Genomic DNA, 13,061 nt, shown 5'->3' with positions numbered 1-13,061 from the left:
ATGCTCAAAATTTGTTTGACCACTCGATTTGTATGAAGGACAGAACAACTCCAGGCCATCATGGATCGCTGTGTATAAACGTTCTTATTTACGCTGGTGCACATTTCTCAAAACAGTCATAAATTGCCGCAACGCCTTTGGGTGCTATCGATTCAGACAGACCCAAGACAGAAAGCCATTGTAAAGTGAACAGCCCCGACGATCAATGCGATTTGGTCATTGTAGGTCTGATTCCTGAAATCTAATAATGCCACATGCCAGCAGAACCCTCTCTCTCTCTCTCTCTCTCTCTCTCTCTCTCTCTCTCTCTCTCTCTCTCTCTCTCTCTCTCTCTCTCTCTCTCTCTCTCTCTCTCTCCTCTCTCTCTCTCTCTCTCTCTCTTCTCTCCACGTGACACGATGATATCAAGCAAGGACTTCGACACTATGCTATATGCACTATGTTGCCAGCTACGACAATTATCCGCATTTGGTCGGGATGTTTACTTCGCTGGTCGGCTTCGCCTTTCGAAGTTTGAAATGGTCGGACTGAGGACAAATCCGTCCTATAAATCCCCCAAATCCCCCAAATCCTACCACGGACGAGGTCTGCTGGTGCATAGTTCGATTGGAAGAACCATGTCTTTTGTAAACTAGCTGGTTACGTTCCTTCGTGCAAGTGTGGTAGCACTTGTCTGATAACGTGCGCATTATGTACGTAAGTAAAGAGACTAAGTAGTTGTTTCCTGATTCTTTAAGCATTACTTGCCTGCTTTCAAGCCAAAATCGTTTGCACCGTCAGGCTATGACACGCCATTCTCCGTGCCTGGTACACGCCAGGGGTGAACCTTAAACCAGTGATTCAGCACCCCACTAAGGAAGACCGGAAGGCTAATGTGGGCTCGAAATGCCCAACATATGGCAATGGTGCTAAGCAGCCACTGAGCTGGGGGGTGGGGGGCGAACGTGACTGGTGATCATGCTAATCATCGCTTCTGCGCATTCACCTTCCGTGCTGTCATCAAGCAACCGCATCGCAGAGTGAGACTCCAAAAGCCACCGTCGGCGGCCATTCCCACCAGAGGCCTTGCGTCAGCTGGATCGCCAGCGCGACCTTTGGGGGTCGAATGACCTTTCGGTAAAGTGCCGCCTGTTTTGGAGCGCGCTTACGTCACGCCTGCGGACAGCAGGCACGCGAGTATCGCATTCCATCTGGGTCTTGCACCGTAGCCGAAGTCGGGCCTCAATATTCATGGCGTCAGTGGCCCCGAGCCGTACAGTCTCCAGCCTTCCTGGTGCTTGGGTCTGTTGCATAATGCCGGGACCTAAGGCTGCCAGGTATGGGACGGCCTTGCTGGATTCCTCAGAAGGTCGCCATGACAAACTGGGCCCGTCGCCTGGTGGACGGTACCAAGCGCGCGCTTCATGCCTTATGCAAGGCGGCTTCTTAGGACCTGGGTTTGTCCAGAATGCTCTTTGGTGTGGTCTCTCTCCCACTACCTCAGGATTTTACTGCGCGATTTTCCAGCGACCGGCTAAAGCGATCATGTGAGTCAAAACATGGAAATTATTCCGAACTAAGCTAGTTGCACCAAAGGCGTAACACATCCTAAAAAATCGATGGTGAGAAGAAGGCGGCGCAGCATTCAAATTGGAGGAAAATATTAAGAAATAAAGCGGGGATGAGTGAGTAGAGATGAACATCACATGTGTCATATCATTTCCGAAAAAGGTTTAGCATTTGGACTGAGCTAGTTGTAGTACTTAGAGCAGTACTGTAGTACTTAGATGCACGAATACAATGGCTCTAAAGGTTTTTGTATAAATATTCTTCAAGATAAACGAAGAAATAGGGACTAGTTTTCTGCTGCTTATTCGTATAACTGCAAATTGTTTGCTCGGGAGAAGATAGAAGGTGGAAAAGCAGCCCGTCTTTGACGAAAGCAGCGATAATGCCAGTGGCAATGCCGTCAGCTCATCGTGATCATCTCAGTCATCTTCAGGCAACATAACTTAAACCGACTCTCGCCAGCTCATGTCCTTTAATGCAACCCTGCAAATGGCCCAAGGTCCCTGACCGGTACATATTCAATGTACCTTGTTTTGATGCGGAGCCTGCAGCATTAGGTGAAATTAATTGCTAAAGGCTCGTTAAGCCCCGCCGCCGGAACATTGTCGATTGAGGAAAGAGGTTGGTTGATCGGAATAAAATAGTTGGCACTGAACTTATTGATGAAAATAGCAAAACAAAGATAGGCTGTGGCCTTGAATCTTTCAGGACACAGGGTTAGCTGAACCAGGGACGTGCAAAACAATGGGGACTGTGTTCGACATTTCAGCCGCAGCAGTGAATAAAATCGTGGAGAAGTATGTCGCGTCAGGGAGAAAATCGTGATGTCTGTCGTCACTTCTGTCTGTCATAAGTCTTCTGCCGATTCACGAAACTATCCATGCGGCGCAAGATATACGTTGATTGCGAAGCTGCATATGTCCCTCATCGTTTATGCATGCTATCTCAAACAGTGGAAGAAATGACAACCAAGATGGCGCGGCTTCTCGTTCAACAGCCAAGATCAACAATGTTTTAGTACCTAGTAGCTCGTGCATGTGATAACGCAACGACATGGAGAGAGGTCTTTTCAGTTCCCAGCATGTGCCATTTGATATGCATCTGAAGTTGCAAAATGGGTGGAAGTTTCACAAGTGGCAATATGACGCTTTACGCTCGGCTAGAATGCCTACTAGTTCGAGCTCGGCGAACGTTGCAGATTGCGGCGGCATGAAAAAAATATAGTGCAGTTTTCGGAAGCACGTGCGATCTTGTAACGACGCATCCAGCATGACGTTTGCATTTCTCCACAAAGCACGATCTTTACAATTTTTTTTTGTTTTCGATAATATGTTAACAAATTGCATCCATGGCATGGCCCACATAGATTTAGTTTGATACACGAGTGAACGAGTGAAGGTATAGGCATTGGTGGTGAGGGAATCATTTAATATTGTGCTGTGCGTACTTACTAAGGAAGTCACGAAGTGCTCATCACAGTTTCTGGGGAAGGTTGGGTGTGATGTCAATGTCTTTAAAGAGGTGCATGAAAGCAGCACATTTACATCGAAAAGCTAGCGATACACACTGATGGTGTTGGGGCTGGCAGGCCAGTGTACAGCAATATATATATATATATATATATATATATATATATATATAGATATATATAATATAGAGACAGAAGTAATAGCCTTATCCTTCGCAGAGAAGCCAGAGAATTTAGAGATACGTTTGCTAAATGTATGTAGATATACATACACTATGTTTTTCCCAAGGAATAACGCTATTGCTTCTGTCTTATCTATATGAACAATGTTCCTCGCAAATGCACTTAAAAACCTACACACAGCGAAAGATGGTGGAGCTCGAATGGTTGATTCGCGTAGAAAACCACTTAGCATGTGAAGGATTATAATCCCGTAGGAATTTCTCCGAATCAAAATAAGTCTATCAGCAAGGCAGCATTAAAGCAAACCTGCATTTCTCGGAACCTGATTACCTACTGTCTCTTCCCGCGAGCATTGCACGACGATTCGATAAACAATATTCTGTCGCCGACAGCTTGCGTCTCGGTGCACGAACAAGATCAGTGCGCAGCAGCCGGCAGGGGCAGCCTGCCCGAGCCGTTCTCCTTGAGATAAACTTGGCCGCCGAGGACTGGGGAAAACTGGGGAGGCGTACCCGGCTCTGCCGGCCGCCGCGCGTCCCGGAGCGACGCGGGCCGGCGTCGGCGCCAGCCGGTGCCTGCCTCTCTTCCCACTGGCGGGGCGCGCCGCGTTCCACGTCGTCCGACCGGCGCCAGAGGAGCAGCGGCAGTCCATCACCCGGCACCACTCTGTCGGGTCGGGGCCACGGTGGGCCGGCCGTGCCCGGTCAAACTGCACCGGACTGCCACGGGGACTGCAGCTGCAGCTCGACTGTTCGTCCGAACGGGGCCGTTCGTCACACGACAGATACTGCGCCGTTTCCTTTGGTGTCACTGGATGCCTTCGCCAGACCGGTCGCCGCTCTGGTTTCTCTTCCCATGGTCCTCTCGCTCTGGCATCTCTGGTCGGCGGCCAATCTTACATCCGCAAAACGTTGTTCTTCTCTGAGGCCCTCAGCCTCGCCGGACATACCGGAGTGGCGCCAACGATCTCGAATAAGCTTGATGCGAGGGTGTTGTTCCTGGGAAATCTGAAGAGGTCTGGTTCTCTGTCAGCGCGGCTGATGCCGCCACCGCGCCACTTCTGTCTCACTTCAGTGTGCGTTAATGATTGCATATATATGGTTTCGCCAGTGAGCAATTTCTAAAAGCTTGCATGGTTTGTATTGCTTATAGCCTGCCTAATTGGAGCTGCTCGTTGGATCAACCAATAAAGAACCGGTTGTACTAGTATCATTACCACGTCCTATTACGAACCTGTCATCACGTCCGGCACGTGTAGGTGACGTTTTACATGCTTTTCACGCTTCATTTTATCGCTTATATCCACAGACGTGGGAAAATAGTTCAAGAAAGCACTTCAAAAAGAAGTGGTGATTGCTTTTCGTGTTGCCAATTTCGAGTAAACACAAAGTAAGTGTTTTGCATTCTAAAAAGCGGCTCATTTATGTGCAAATGGTTTTGACAATCAGTTTTAGAAAGTAGTGGCACTGACGTTAGTGCCAAATCCTATGCTCCATTTCAAAGTATTATCAGACTTATCGGGATTAGTAAAAAAGGCAAACCTGTCCTCACTTGAAGATAAGAGGATTAACTGCATTGTGCAAGAATCTGTCAAGCACGGGTACGAAGAACTCATACGTGCGGTATGGTAGCTGATTGCAACTCGGTTCATCTAAGCGTGTGCCATTGCATTGAAACGATGCGATGCGCCGTCACTCTCCAGATATGTGCACCGCCATTCGCGCATATCGTTTGATGGCTTTCCCGACGCCGTGTTTAGAAGATTTTCAGGTTAACACGGAATTCCGTGCACTGTGTGCACTGACGTCATCGGCATGGACGTGCAGCTATCCGTAGTGGGAGCATGATTCGTAAAGCAGTTGCACAAGCCAGTGAGCAAATGCAATTTCTTGTTATTTGTGATTGGCAGGCTCTGTTAAAGTTCCACGCCTGTCACGCACCTCCTCTAGGGAGCGAGCGGCTTCTCGCCAAAGGCGAACCTGAAGAACAGCTCCACAGCTACCCGGCGGCGGGATGCAATTAGGGCATAAAAAACGTTCCGCGAACAACGGAATGATCGCTTAGCCTTGACACATTAACCCTTGATCATTGCAAAAAATTGCCGACCTGCCATTTCTACATGGTTAGCTATGTTTGAGCCGAGCCCACAATGTAGCTTTCTACATGATTTGCCAGCCTTTGCCACAGCCCGTGGCGTTTGTACTATCGCCTCGGATTACGCCAGTTCGTCCTTCTAACCACCGTGGCCGAAAGTGGTGTCGAATTCGTCCAGGATGATTCCAATGGAGATGGTTGAATGGACCGGGCAGGAGTGTCACACGTCCGTTCCCGTGGTGTGGGATCAATCAAATAATGGCTGGTGAGTGTAAAGGATGATGCACCGCTTTCTTATCACGTTACAATGGGATAGAAACTGCGCCACGATGTCCCGGCTGCGCTACGATTTGCATGGCTTATTTTTGTGCGGCTGGTTTTGAGGTAGAAAGGATATATGAGGCTGAGCAGCTTCTTACCAAGAACGTCACGCTTCAAGGACATTGCACGAAAATCACGTTAATTCCAGTTCATTCAGGCTCTTACCTCTTGGTACCCAATACGCGGTATTGCGCCAGAGACTACCTCAAATATAGGCGACTGAGCCGAAAGGCTTCGATGGCACATCACCAACAAAAAGGGCAGAAGTGTACAACCACGGTAAATGCCATGTTTCACAACTAGAGAGCTCACCCTAAGCGCACAGAACTAAACAGCGTTGCTTAGCAACCATGGGAAGCTGCTCAAAAGCTGAGCGTTAGAGTGTCAAAGTCCGAAGACGACGCTTGCTTGCTCAGCATCGGAAGAAGATAACGGTTGTGCAATAATTATTATATGCTGAGATCCGTGTGGTCTTTTCATGTTGTTAAAATCTATATCACAATAAAGGCACTTCTTGCACCGTGCTCCATTGCTGCTTATCATACTACCATGTGTTCACCCAGCAGTGTGTACGCTTTCTGCAAACATGCGTTTTCAAGCTGTGCATAGGTTTCCAATGTTGTTCAAAACCGGTCACGAACGCTGCGTTTCGTTTTGTCTTCATATCCCTGGGGAGAGGCGACACGAGACCATATATGCTCCTTTCTTCCGTGGGCATTTCCCTTCAAGCCGACTGGCACATTTGTGACGAATCCCAATCCGGGCTGTACTCGCTGTGGTCTGGAGGGTTGATCGAACTGACACTGGCTTTTAACTAGCACTGTCACTCCCAGTGACGTCAGGGTGTGCGAAACATCCAATGGTTCGTTGGCATTCACCCGTTTGCACAGCTTGCCATCCTCACACAGAGATTTTACATATCAACAACTTAGTTGTTCCACCTTTCTGTGACCTCATCGCGATCCCTATGGTTTGTTTTAAGCAGAAGCGTTAGTATCATTTGAAAATGCAGGGGGGGGGGGGGCTCCAGCTCAAGAATGAAAAGCGAGCTGAGCGCTGCAGGCGAGTGTTATTTATCGCGTGTCGTAAAACGGCTTTGTATTTTTTCGATCTTTTCATATCCACGAGTGTACGTGACGTTTCTAACTGTCAGTATTAAGTCGCTTCTACAAATACTCCGAAAAACATGGTAGGGGAGTGACTTCTATGTGCATAGCACCTCTTCTTTCATTTGGAGAATGTGTTGCTTAAGAGGCGAAACCGCACTCGGTGCTCCGGATATTCGCTGTCGCTGAAACGAAGGGATGCGTCCACAACTATGCCCACACGCTGCTCTCCGCATTGGGCGGTATGACGACTCTTTCTTCAGTGGTCATGTGTGTAGGAAGAATAAGAATGCAGTATGATGCCGGTCATTGGGTTCAAGTACAGTTTCGGCGATATATATTTTTCATGGCCACATCACAGGAAGGGTGACATGGAATGGAATCGACATATTTTCTGTGATTGTTCTAGAGTGAAATGAATATTGGTGTGGTGTCTGATTGATTTTTGCCATGAAGCCTGGCCTGGAGCGTAACTCAAAACGTCTGCTTTTATCAATAAAATCATTGCTTGTTTGATACGTGGTTTAACCAGTGCTGCCCTCGCAAACTGAAGGTCGATTATTGTCAGCGAATTTCCAGCCCATAATTCAGAAAAATCACGAGGGTTCTTCTCTTTTCTTTGTCTTTCTTGTATGTACCAACCTCAAACTCACGTCAAAGCAATAGTCATGTTACTCTTATGATGACCATTGCAGTGAACATTGCGACCACGAGCCGTTGCCTATTCTGTCTTTCTAATTATAGAGATATCTGGTAAGGTCGTGTAAGTTCAGTTTCACTTTCTAATGTAGGTACTTCCTGGCAGTGTTCATGACACATTTTTCGTAGCCTCTCCGCAGATAATGTATCATGTGCGATCTCTTCTCTTGTTTGCATGTGTCAGACCACGCCATTCTGCATAAGACTGTCCTTTTGGGCCGCGGGCCACCTTCCACGAACGTTAAGTTACGTTTCCACGACCTTTTCCACGAACGTTAAGTTTCGTTTCCACGACCTTTTCCACGAACGTTTCCACGATCTTTTTCCGGGGATCATATCGCCCCTTCCCAAGTGGATCGGTGGATCATGTCACCTGTTTGCAATGTCACATTGAAGCCTCATTTTAATGGTCATTTCCATCCTGCGTCACCAGCTCACAGGTCACCTCAGGCCGATCGTTCCCCTCGATCACGTCAAAATAATGTTGCAAGCTCATTCCAACACACTCATTCTAAAGTATTCTGCTGTTTCAAGACCTGTCTCAAGTGCGTGGATGATTATATGGGAACTGCAGCTTGCCGATAGTTCCACTGCTTGTCGAAGGCACGTGAGAGGTTTATTTTGGGATGCATATTATTTTAGGCCACGGCAATGTATTTATTTAACGAATACCGTGCAGTACGGCTAGCCGGGCCAGTCGGCGGCACTGTCCACGGCCGGGTATTGATCCGTGTACAGGAACAGTAAGTCGCTGAGCAGTATGGGTGATCGGGGCTGGCGGGGCGACGCGACGACCGGGTACTGGTCGTCGTGTGCGAGGGCAGTATGACGCTGATGCAGTACGGGTAGTCGGGGCTGGCGGGGACGACACGATGGTCGGGTAATGGTTCGTGTGCAAGGGCAGCATGGCGCTGATGCAGTACGGTAGTCGGGACAAGCGGAGAGCGACGCGACGGCCGGGTACTGGTTCGTGTGCGAGGGCGGCATGGCGCTGATGCAGTACGGTAGTCGGGGCAGGCGGGGCGACGCGTCGGCCAGGTACTGGTTCGTGTGCAAGGGCAGCAGGACGCTAATGCAGTGCGGGTAGTCGGGATGGGCGGAGAGCGACACGGTGGCCGGGTACTGGTTCGTGTGCGAGGGCAGCATGGCGCTGATGCAGTACATGATGCAGCAGATGGCAGTCGGGGCTGGCGGGGTGCGACGCGACGGCCGGGTACTGCAACTGGGGCTGCGCGCGCGGCGATGAACACGGGCGAAGACGACCTGCGGACAAGAGACGACGGTTAGAGAGGTCACAAGCAGCTGGAGTGGAGCACTGTGCGCTTTATTGAGGAGAAAACGTTCGGTTTCCGCAAAACACGGACTTTTGTCGTCTCGGATGACCTTTGTGATCTTTGGTTGAGTTTGCCTCATAGTTGACGCAAGCGCAGTTGAAAGAGGGGGTCGAGTAGTTGCCACACAAGATATCCACAGTGAGCTATGGTAAAGTCTCATATTCCCTTGGACGCAGTTGAATGTTGTGTTGATGGTTAAGATAAATATCACCACTTACTTATTCGTGCGTGGAGCGTCAGCACGAAGCGTTTGTTTTTCAACTAGCTTGACGGGTTAAATGCAAGCCTCGAAGTGACGAGCCGTGTTTTATAATACATGATACAGACATAGGGGACCATTATATGAGTTATGACGAACATGAGGCTGGGAATCAAGTAACTTAAGAACAGTGACATGGCCAAAATTGCAAATGCAGGTAAAAAATATGTCATCGCCGAAAAGGATACCAGAACACTACGAGAAGGAGCCAAAACACATGATCCTGGCGATCGTCAGTGTCAGATATGCGGGTGGAAAGAAACGAGAAGACTAAGCATGGCATAGCCGCCTAAACGAGGAATTGCGTGGGAAAATTCCAACATCTGGACAGCAAGGCGGCTCAAAATCTGTCCAGCAAAACTGATGCGGTGGACACTCCGTTTCCCAAGAAGAACAGTCCATGTGCATACAAGGAGCCCCATTTTGCACCATCGAAAATCTTTAAGCCTTTCAGTAGTGGTTCGTGTGCAGGGACGCAATGTGACCGATTTCCTTTTTCTGGAGATATTTCCAGACAGGTTTGAAGGCAGATTCAGCCAGACTCAGACAGTACTGTCGAAATCCCTTTCGATTTATACAACAGCTGCAGTTTACAAAACGTAAAGGATATCCCTGACTGCGGTTCTGGATGAGGCTAAGTGCGATGACAACCGTGATGCATGTTAAATCATTACGAGCCAAAGTAAGTTTTTTACGTGACAAACCAGGGGCTTAAATTTTCGAGATAAGTGGGGGAGGGAGGGGGGGCTGAACAGCAAAAAATGACCTATCCGACCCCCCTAAATATGCCAACAAACAGATTCTTCCCAGATTTGACTCGATTCTTCCTCCCAAAGTTGTGGGGACTGAAGCCCCCAACCCAATTCAGTAGGAAACTGCACCCCTCTGATGAGCTATGCACATATAAATGTTTGGCCGCGATGTCGTGTTACCGTTCTGACTGTAGTGGGCTCACTTTGCAGTGTTGGTGAACCGCTGCGATTGTGCGGAGGCATTGTCGTAAAACACACATTTTGTTTGACGTACATTACCTTATTTAAAAAAGAATTTCGCCGATAGCCAATCAAACACTTGTTCACCGCAGTGCTGTTTCCCGTTGTGTGTCACAGCTGATTTACTCAGCAGCGACCGCATAGTGTCAGCTGAGTGAAGCCCAATTGGGGGATGTCCGCCCCTTCGCACTTGGCTCCTTCATACCGGCAGACAGCCAATGTCATATGCCAGTGGAATTCAGCGTACTGCGCGTCAGTTGCAATGACTTCAGAGCCAGGCGCAGGCGCCGTTCATCGAAACTCGCCACGCAGACAACCCACAGGACCAGTGGAACCCCAGGCAAAACACGCAGCAAGCAGGGCAGGTGACTACATGATCATCGCAGCCTGTTTCATGTAGTCCGCCGTACAACAACGGCGGTAGAGAGCAGGATAAACAAGTTGCATGGCATCGCTGACGGTTCACGAGGCGGCGGCGTTTTTCCGTGCAGGAGGAAGGGGGCGGGGTGTTGAGTGCTACCAATTAGGGGCCACCTGATTTTAACACGGAGGATCCGCGTGACTGACTTGCATGCTTGACCTCCTGAATACATCTCTCGTAAGGGCATAGGTGCCCACACCAAGTGGCAGCTGGTTTCTCAGTGTTTTGAGCTTCTTAACCAACCTTTCATGGAGATTTGAAACCTCTGGGTCAATTGGTGACTGTTTAGTTCAGCTCAACTTCAATGCTTGGGTGCAAGGAGCAATGGGTTTAATCTTTTAGTGACACAGAACGATGCATTTTAAGCCAAACAGCCACACAATCATGTTCTGGAATCAGATCTGTTTTAAAATAGTAGTTTACAAGCGGTACTCAACTGATCCGCTGCATGAAGGGATAGCGCCGTTGGCGCCGGTTTTGCAGTCTTTTGAAATTGCGGGGTAAAGCGTAATGCAAATAAGGTAGTGTATGCCAAACAAAATGTGTGTTTCACGACAATGACTCCGCACAATCGCAGCGGTTCACCAACACTGCAAAGTGAGCCCACTACAGTCAGAACGGTAACACGACATCGCGGCCAAACATTTATATGTGCATACCTCATCAGAGGGGTGCAGTTTCCTACTGAGTTGGGTTGGGGACTTCAGTCCCCACAACTTTGGGAGGAAGAATCGAGTCAAATCTGGGGAGAAACCTGTTTGTTGGCATATTTCTAGCGGTCGGATAGGTCATTTTTCACTGTTCAGCCCCCCTCCCTCCGCCACTTATCTCGAGAATTTACGCCGCTGGTTTGTCACGTCAAAAAAAGGACGCTGGAACCGGGCGGTGGCTAAAGCAGCCTGGCGTTTTCACTGACGGTTGTCTTAAACCACGACAGCGACACTCATATATATATATATATATATATATATATATATATATATATTTATGTGTGTGTGTTTTGAAATGAATTAGCTATCTTGAGGATTATGCGGTGCAGTTCACAACCCTGCCCTTCTTAAGACCTAAGCCCCCTGAGTTTCTGAGTTACATGTCCGTGACGTTGTGCATACTATTTCGTGTGCAGACTTTTCAAGGCTACCCAGGCATCCATGACGCGATCATAACGTCGTTCAAATCCTGCCATTTTGTTGCCCATGCAGCGATCAAGGCGAATAAAAATATCATTGTCGAGTCGTTCATATCTGGCGTTCGTGAGCACGATTTCCAGATATGGCGGCCGTCAATTGGCTCCCAATCAATGCTTTGCAAGATACGATGACGTAATCAAACAATGACGTATTGAGTGTCATGTTTACTAAACAGAGTAATTGTGTTGCCGAGAGCACACTTTTCCACTTAAAAATACACCAATAGTCATAAGTGAGCTTTTTTATCACATCTGATGCTTGCTTCCACACTTTCAAATGTGGATCACGCCGTTTAAGGGCACTTGAATTTAAACACAGCTAAGGGCTCTCCACTGCGTAATGACGGGCGTGCTTGTAGCCCTCCCGGACAAACGCCCATCTCCCTAATCACACAAAACAACAGCCGGGCACTGGCCTCTCCGCGGCTCCCTCGACATCCTATGACAGCATCGCACCATGGTGGTCAGGGCAGCCTTGAGGTGGGTGGCGCAGTAGTGCCCGGTGTCCGGACGCCTCCGTCCCTTCCCGACGAGCGATTGTTCGCAGATCCTCCCCATGGAATGTCTGCCAGTCCTGCTGCCACCTAACGAGCTTTTAAATCACACCACGCGATCGCCACGTGAAGCAGCAGAGCTCCGACAGCATGGCCGCCATCAAGATGATCATCATTAACATGTATTTATTACCAATCGTTTTATTGCATGGCTTAATGTTTTGTTCGGGACGATGGGCTGCCGGTTACGCGATGCGATGACAACGATGATGCGGCCATAATGGAAACACACCAGGAACAACAAAAAGCGCACACAAGCTTACATGTTTTTGCTTTATGTCACACCTCTAAAAATCTCGACATGAACACCGTACGTCTCTGGGAGGCCACAATGACCGGCGGAGGGCGGCTCAAGGACGAGGCGCCACGATGTAGAAACGCCGTCCGCGACATGAACAGCCAGAAAAAGGACAGCTCCGACGGGCCAGCCGCCTTCGATCGTGCAACCCAGGTCAGCAAAAAAATGCGATCCTTTCATGCTGACAACTCCAAATTCGAACCCCTTGGCGGTCCGTGAACATGTCGGGAGTAACCTTCGGCAGTATCCTGTCATGGGAGTAGGACATCCAAATCATTTTTAAGAAGTGCGATTCCATCTTGTTTTAGCCATAATGATATCCGATTGGTCACCATTTCACGACTTGAAGCTCGCTATCGGAGCCCATGTTTCCCTCTCATCTTGTACTGCCTCCCGGTCTGGGACGCATGGCCACTGCCTGCTATCTCAGGCGAGTGCTGAAGGTGGATATCGTGGCCTCGGTCACCTCGTGGGCACGGGACCAGCATTACACCTCATCGGTCTTGGTGTCGCTGGGCTGGCGCGGCATGAGTGACTTTTTTACACACCGTGACCACATTGGCGCCTCCAGGGCCCTAAATGACCCCTTCTCCCC

This window comes from Pollicipes pollicipes, unplaced genomic scaffold (genome assembly GCF_011947565.3).
Source record: "Pollicipes pollicipes isolate AB1234 unplaced genomic scaffold, Ppol_2.1 Scaffold_6686;HRSCAF=7923_pilon_pilon_pilon, whole genome shotgun sequence".
NCBI classification, from domain to species: Eukaryota; Metazoa; Arthropoda; class Thecostraca; order Pollicipedomorpha; family Pollicipedidae; genus Pollicipes; species Pollicipes pollicipes.
The sequence above is the reverse complement of the archived record's forward strand: the minus strand, read 5'-3'. Positions refer to the sequence as shown.